This window comes from Lactuca serriola, chromosome 6 (genome assembly GCF_051521515.1).
Source record: "Lactuca serriola cultivar US96UC23 chromosome 6, Lser_US96UC23_V15, whole genome shotgun sequence".
Lineage (NCBI taxonomy): Eukaryota > Viridiplantae > Streptophyta > Magnoliopsida > Asterales > Asteraceae > Lactuca > Lactuca serriola.
In genome coordinates, this window is record NC_136413.1 from 137147018 (window position 1) to 137155702 (window position 8685).

Consider the following 8685-nt stretch of genomic DNA (forward strand, 5'->3'; position numbering starts at 1 on the left):
GAAGAGATCTTGCCCACAATATCTGCAAGATATCAAGGATGGCAAAGTGAAGCCATCCTCGGCAGGTATTTACACTATTTCTGCTAATAACTCATTATCTTCTCGTTCATGGGTCCTTGATACAGGATGTGGATTTCATATCTGTTCTGATTTGCAGGGGCTAAGGGAAAGTGAGGAGATAGAGCATGGGAGAATAAACTTGATCATGGGGAACAGAAAGTCTTCACCAGTTACCAAGATCGGAGTTTATCAACTTTTGCTCAGTAATGATGTTAGATTAGATTTAATAAATTGTTGCTATTCGTCTGAGATGACGAGAAACATTATTTCATTTCATGCATTGTTCAGACAAGGTTTTAAATATTATTTTAATGATTTGAATGGTTCAATTTCAGTTTATAAGAATGGTGTTTTTGTGTTTGAAGCGTTACCTTGTGATGGTGTGTATGAAACAGTGACTTGTGTTGATAGCTTAGGAAATAGTGTACTTAATATTGACTTGTCTAATAGTGTAGACAAGGCATGCTTGTGGCATTGTCATCTTGGACACATTAACAAGAAACGCATAGCCCAACTCCAAAAGGATGGAGTGTTGGAATCATTTGACCTAAAATCAGATGATATGTGTGAATCTTGTCTTTTGGGAAAGATGACAAAATCACCATTTACAGGGTCTTGTAAAAGAGGTGAAGGTCTGTTGGATCTCATACACACAGATGTGTGTGGGCCCTTCAGATCAACCACAAGGGATGCTAATCGATTCTATGTGACTTTCAATGACGATTATAGCAGATATGGTTACATCTACTTGATCAAACATAAGTCAGAAACCTTTGAAAAGTTCAAAGAGTTTAAGCATGAAGTCGAAAATCAATTGGGCAGAAAGATCAAGATACTTAGATCCGATAGAGGCGGGGAGTATCTTAGTACCGAGTTCAATGACTATTTGAAAGAATGTGGTATAGTCTCACAATTGACTCCTCCTAGGACACCACAGTTAAATGGTGTAGCTGAGAGGCGTAATCGAACCTTGTTAGACATGGTTCGTTCTATGATGAGTCGTGCCTCACTTCCTATTCACTTCTGGGGGTATGCATTAGAGACAGCCGCCCACATCCTCAATCTTGTCCCTACAAAGAAGGTTGCCAAAACACCTCACGAAATGTGGACAGGGAAAGTTCCCTCGTTAGCACATATTAAAGTCTGGGGTTGTGAAGCTTTCGTAAGACGAGAGACTCACGACAAGCTAGCAGCTAGAAGTGAGAAATGTGTTTTCATTGGTTACCCAAAGCAGTCTTTTGGATATTTGTTCTACAGACCTAGTGAAAACGTGGTGTTTGTAGCTCGAAGAGGAGTTTTTCTGGAAAGAGAGCTCATATTCAAAGAGAACAGTGGGAGTACCATTGACCTTGAAGAGATTCAAGAGTCAACCAATGAAGGAACCTTAAATGACACTAGCACTCAACCAGAGGAAACAGTTCCTATTGAACTAGTTGATAAATCATTACCTCTTCGAAGATCCACTAGGGTGAGCGTGCCACCTGAGTTGTATGGTTTTCATATTACTTCAGATGGTGACACATTCATAAGTGACAGAACATTGGTAAACTTAGATGAACCAGTCACTTATAAGGAAGCAATGGCAGGCCCAAAGGCTTCCAAGTGGAAAGAGGCAATGGACAGTGAGATCAAGTCCATGTATGACAACCAAGTTTGGAATTTGGTTGATAGTGCACCAGGTCGTAAGACAGTTGGGTGCAAATGGATCTTTAAGAAGAAGACAGACATGGACGGGAATGTGCATACATTCAAGGCTCGACTGGTTGCAAAAGGTTTCACTCAAACCCCAGGGGGTTGACTATGATGAGACCTTTTCGCCAGTAGCTAAGATTAAATCTATTAGGGTATTGCTCGCCATAGCTGCCTTTCATGACTATGAAAACTGGCAGATGGATGTCAAGACTGCCTTCCTTAACGGGAAGTTGGCTGAGGATGTTTACATGAGTCAGCCAGAGGATTTTGTTGATGCAAAGTTTCCCAATAGAGTATGCAAGCTTGAGAAATCCATTTATGGATTGAAACAAGCATCTCGCAGCTGGAATCTTTGCTTCCATGAGAAAGTCAAAGAGTTTGGTTTCTCTAGAAGTGAAGATGAGTTTTGTGTGTATATCAAGGCTAGTGGGAGTATAGTAACTTTTCTGGTGTTATATGTCGATGACATATTACTCATTGGTAACGACGTTCCAACCTTGAATGAAGTTAAATCTTGGCTTGGAAAGTGTTTTGCCATGAAAGACCTAGGAGAAGCCGCCTATATTCTTGGGATTAGAATATTGAGAGATAGAAAGAAGAGACTAATTGGACTTAGTCAGAGCACATACTTGGATAAGGTACTAAATAGGTTTAGTATGGAAAATTCCAAGAAGGGAGAGCTACCTATCCAGAGCAATACCAAATTGAGTAAGACTCAATGCCCGAGTACAGATGAGGAAATAGATGACATGAGTCGTGTACCTTATGTTTCCGCTGTCGGATCGATCATGTACGCTATGACATGTACTCGCCCTGATGTGGCATTTGCTTTGAGAATGGTCATTCGCTATCAGGGAAACCCAGGTAGAGCTCATTCGATAGCCATGAAGAATATACTCAAGTATTTGTGAAGAATGAAGGACTGGGTCCTTGTACTTGGTGGCAATGATACTTTGAGAGTAGATGGTTACAGTGATGCCAGCTTTCAGACGGATAGAGATAACTTCCGTTCTCAGTCAGGCTGGGTATTCTTATTAAATGGAGGAGCAGTTACTTGGAAGAGTTCCAAGCAAGATACGGTGGTTGATTCTACTTGTGAATCAGAGTACATAGCAGCAAGTGAAGCGTTGAACGAAGCAGCTTGGTTGAGGAACTTCATCGGGGATCTCGAAGTTGTTCCAACCATCCAGGAGCCTATGGAACTGTTCTGCGATAATGAAGGAGTGGTTGCCTTGACAAAGGAACCGACAGATCATGGTAAAACCAGACATATCGACACAAAGTACCATTTCATCAGACATAGAGTAGAAGAAGGCCATCTTATAGTGAAGAGAGTGTCATCTGAAGATAACCCAGCAGATCCCCTCACAAAGGGTCTGAGTAGGGCTAAGCATATTCAGCATGCTCGGAGCATAGGGCTGAAAGATGATATTAGTTTTAGTAGTTAGATTAGTTTTGTTCTGAAACTTGTAACAAAGTAAATGGTGATTAAATAATAAAGTATTATTTATAAGTTTGGGTTCTACCTTTTGTCAATTGTTTATTATTGTGTTTCATTTTTTGCATGTTTTACTTTCCGAATAATAAGATTATTCAAACTCCACAGTCGCTCGTACTTTTGGAAGTAAGTAGTGAATCAAGACTGTCATGAATTGGATTGTAGATTGTCTAAGGATAGACATGGCAATAGATTTTGCTGCAACATTCATGAGTACTCAGAAATTGAGATTTGAGTATTGGATAAACCCTCGCTCAGAGTATTACTTCATGGAATTCATCACGAGTAATACTGAGACGATAATATCTTATAATCTTGAAACAGAGATATATGAGATGTAATTTGCAAGTTGGCTATGCATTGGTAATACGAAAACGCATCAATAACTTGGTGTTATAAAACGTATTATCATGTATGGTTTGATGAGTAAAAGATACAAGCATATGAGTCAATGTTTATTCGTTCCTTTTTCCTTAATGGGAGAAAGCGATATCTGTGGGCCCCTCGATGATTTGGTGTTGACTTATGTGCTGGGCCCAGCCAGGACTAAATTGATGTGTTCAATTAGAAGTCCTACATCATCACTAATCAGGAATCGGGAAACATAGATTCTGGACAAAGAGGTTGATTGCATTCCATGTCTTTTGTCTAGGGATATCAAGCAAAACGAAGGATTATATGATCACTTATCTTAGGACACGTAACTGACTGGGTCAGAGTTCGGCAGCAGCTTTTTGGAAGCTACAATTTGCTGGTCAAATTTAGAAGGCATACTAGCAATTATATTTATAGACTTATCCAAGTGGGAGACTGTTGGATTAGGTGTCTAAGCCCATAACTATAATTGGTATGTACTTGAATTGATAGCAGCACAGTCCTTTTGGGTTGCCCTCAAACCTAGCAACCGGACAAGGAAATTGTGAAAGGAGAGATATTAATTTATTATAAGATTAATAAATTAATATAAATGAATTTATTAATATGTTAAAATATTAATATATTAATAAGAAATCATTTTGTTTAATTAATTGTTAGCCATAAATTAATTAGAATTAATTTTGGGGTTAAAAGAATTAATTATAGTGTGCAGGGACTAGTTTGCAATTATCTAATAGTTGAGTGGAAGGCTCTAGAACCCCTTTGGATAAGGGTGGACGAAATCTTTAAGGGAAACCCTAATAATTTCGTCCATAGGGGCTTGGATAAGGCCCTTGGGTTTGCTTAGGCCCTAAGCAAAGGATAACTAGGGTTTCCCCTAAACCCTAGATCCCTCAGCTATATAAGGAGCCTCCTGGTTCATGTTTTGGCCACTCTTTTCTTTTGAATAAACCCTAAGGGCCTAAATTTTGCATACTCCCTCTTCCCTCTCTCCTCTACTTTCCTTCTTGCTAGTTTGGGTGTGATACCACTAGAGGCATTACACTTGTGGTGTTAAGCTTCCAAGAAGATCAAGATCAAGATCAAGGGAATCGTCAATTGTTTACTATAACAATTGAAAGGTATGTAATTACTAAACCCTAGTTTGTAAATTTCGATTATAGCCTCTCTCCTCTAGGGTTCTTGTTTTGCAATTCAAAGTTGTATGTTCAATAGATAAAACATAGATCCAAAGTAGGTTGCATGTGAACTAAGGAATTGTTCTCTAGTTTATTTGTTTTACCTAAAACCCATCAAAATCATACCCTAAAAGATATTTTCTTGAGTTTATCACACAAAATTAGGTCATTACTTAAATATCATCATAAAACTGAAACATCCATGACCTATGTTAATGAAACCATAGCAACTTTTAAATGGTCAAGTATGCGCCTAATAGCAGCCAAATTAGTATTATTGCTATCTTTGTTCTAATAATCATTTAAGTTGAAGTAAGTAGTTGTTTTTTAACGATGAGAAAGGAAATTTGAGTATTTCACTTAAAACATACACTTCAATTAAAGTATGTCCCTATTAAAATATTGCATATTTATTTGGGCTAAATGTAAGAAATAGCAATATAGTTTTATTTTTGTGTTTATAACATCCTACTTCCATTTCTTCCTATTACGACATTGCACTTTCATTCTTATTTGGACTAATTGTATTTATGAAATCCAACCCAATTATAGAACCATACTTGAAATTCTTTTCATATCAAGAAGCCATTCTTCATATTATCTATCGGGTTATAGCCTTAATGTTTTGTATTGGGATGAATTTTCTTGCACTTAATCCTATTTATTTTGGATATACCATATGCAACAACAACAATATATTGGAATGATACCTTAAGCTTCTTTTGTTTCTCTAAAAACTTGTTTCTTGCTTACGCAGCCACCAAGAAAGTGACCTCTACATGATCCATCAAGTATATGTTGACAAACAATAGAAAGATGTGTTAAAGGATTTATTGTTTTTAACTTTCAATTAAACATAAAAGTAACAATCAATGAATTAAGATAAGAGAAAGAAACAATATGGATATTCTTTTCAACTAAAGAAACTTAGGAAATCTAGAAAGTCCATCATTAAAATCAGATCAAATCCCTTAGAGTATTAGGTATGGACAACATGCCATAACACCATTTTGGTGTCATCTCACATGCCACATCACCCATAGTATTATAACACCAATTTAGGACATCATTGAAATTTGAATACATGCACTAATCGGCCATTGATACACTGTCAAAGCTTATAAAGGACTATAACCTTCTCATTGATGTAATTAAGGCATAGGAGTTTGTAATGGAAACTAAATACCATGACTTGCTAGGTTTCAGTTACATAACATGAGGAATCACATTCAATCTCCAATCAATGGTATTCGAATTAGTTATACACCAGAAGGTTATTGATACCACATACGTTTGCTACATGGGGGCATTGAGGGGGGGGGGGGTACAGTGGGCTATTGCACATGAACAATTTTTTTATTATATATTTTTATTTAAAAATAAAAACATATAACAAACGATAAGGGCCTCTTTTTTCTAACTTGTCCTGGGCCTTTAAGAATATTTAATTTCTCAGGACCGGCTCTGCCGCTCTGATTTGCTAGGCCTTTGTGACATTTTTGTTGAAGTTGTAAACATAAATTATTAATAAAAACAGTGAAAATCATTGTAAACCATGACTGAAGCTTTTTTCATACATAAAACTCCCCATAAATGGATTAAATGAGTGGTAGAAAGTTATATGCTAAGTGGATATGAACTTAACTAAAGAACATCAAATAGCAACAAGAGTACATGACCCAAGCATTTCATCAAGCACCTGGTAGGAAAAAGGTGAAAAGAAAGCGACCTCTATTATTAACGCATGAAAATAATATACCAAGTTTCCAATTTCCTACCCACAAAAAAAAATAATAAATAAATATTTCCAGCACAAGGTTGGTCCATTTCCGAAAAATGATTAGCTATGTACAAAAACCTGCAATCTAGCCTTCTAATTTTCAATGAACAAACATTCTTCTTACTAGATATGTTTCTGAAAAATATTTAGAACGTTTTTAAAGCAAGCACACTCCGAAATCTCATCTCTAAACCATCAATATACCTGTATAATAATCGGGGTAAGCTTTAAATTTGATTACCCTTTGGTGCTGCTCCAATTTTCGATTCTTGCTGTCACTTGGGGTTGCTCTGTTTCTCGATTTTGCTTAACATTTGGGGTTGCTCTGTTTTTACATTCAGAAAGACATGAAGAAGAATTGGAGTTATATTTTTATTGCATACTTGGATTCCTCATTTATTCCAACTACCTCATCTTCTAAATTAGGGTATTTGACTCAAACTCAATATGTCATAGAATTACGTCTTTACTCAAATATTCCAACAACTTAAAGCTCTTTTCTTGAGTTTATTACACAAAATTAGGTCATTACTCAAATATCCTCATAAACAGAAACATCCATGACCTATGTTCATTTGTCATGAGAATAGAACCAAACATTGCATTGTTATCTTTGTTCTAATAACTATTTAAGTAGAAGTAAGTATTTGTAGTTTAACCAAAAGTAACAAAATTTAACTATTTCACTCAAAAATATACATTTATATTATTCTAGTTTCATTTATTTTGTCTTATAACATCATACTTCCATTTCTTGGTATTACTAAATTGTACTTTTATATTGTATTGGCAACTGTTGTAACAACCCGTTATTTCCGGGCATTATAAATCGAGTCTTGTAACCTCTTTGGAATGTAATAGGAATATCATCGATAAATGAATTATTCAAAAGCTCTGATTGGAGTACACTATGTAGTAGATATCGTCTTAAGGTTTCCAAATATATAAAGAACACTAAAATCCGAGTTATGACGAAGAAGTTATGACCATTCTAAGATTTCCGACAAAACCGACAACACCGATTAAACGGAAAACGCAAAGTTTCAATATGATAGCATTTAGCCTTAGGTATCTAAATGAACGTTATAGATAACATTAAACCGTGAGCGTACACAAAAAGAACGTCCAAATCTGACTTCGTATGAGGAAGTTATGATTTTTCCAAGATCCGAATATAGCAGTAGACAGCTAAAAACTCGAATCGGAGATCGAGCGACTTTTGGCCGGAATGACCTAAACGAGAATCGAAGGTCTCGACAATGGTATTTCAGTGGTAAAAAGTCTGGCAAAAACCGACATCAGATAAAGAAGTTATGAATTTTCAAAGAAATTCCTTAAACACGATGAGTTTAATAATAATAATAAAAAAAAAAATTTCGGAATCTGCCACGGAGTCTAAACGAAAGTTGTAGAGCGTAGTCTCACCTACGCGTGGATGTAAAGACCATCGAAAACGGAGTTTGTATGAAGAAGATATGAATTTTTGAAGTTTATTAAATAAATTATATATTTATTTAAATCAAAATTCGGACCTTATCCGAAGAGGAGTCAGCGTCCTCATCCGAGGTACGCGCTGCGTACCCCTGTACCCCCTGCGTACCCCTAGAGACTTGGCCTCGAAACGTCCATGTCGCCCTATCCGAGGCTTCCAACCCGTCCGACCGACCCGTCCGACCCGATGTCCCATCCGACCCGCCGTCCCATCCGACCTGCCTCCCCACCGACCCGTCCCATCCGAAGCCGAGGCAGTCGAGGCTTCGGTCATGCATGACGTACGCGTACGCGCTGCGTACGAGCGTACGCCCCGCGTACCGAGGCGGTTCAGCCTTCCTATAAATAGAATGCGAGGGCTTCCGAGAAAAATGCTCATTTCTCTCCTCTCTCTCACAATCTTGCCTCGTTTTCCGTGCCCGTTCAAACCCGAAGCTCTGGTCTTTTTGCTCAAGTCCCGAGGGTCGATTTTACTCCCGAGATTCCCGAGAATCCCGAGGAAAATCCGTTTCCCGAGACGAAACTCTGTCCGGTTTTCCATCTCGCTATCTTCAAACTATCAAGTGAGTTCATATCCCCTTCGAACACTCTTTAAATACATTTTAAAT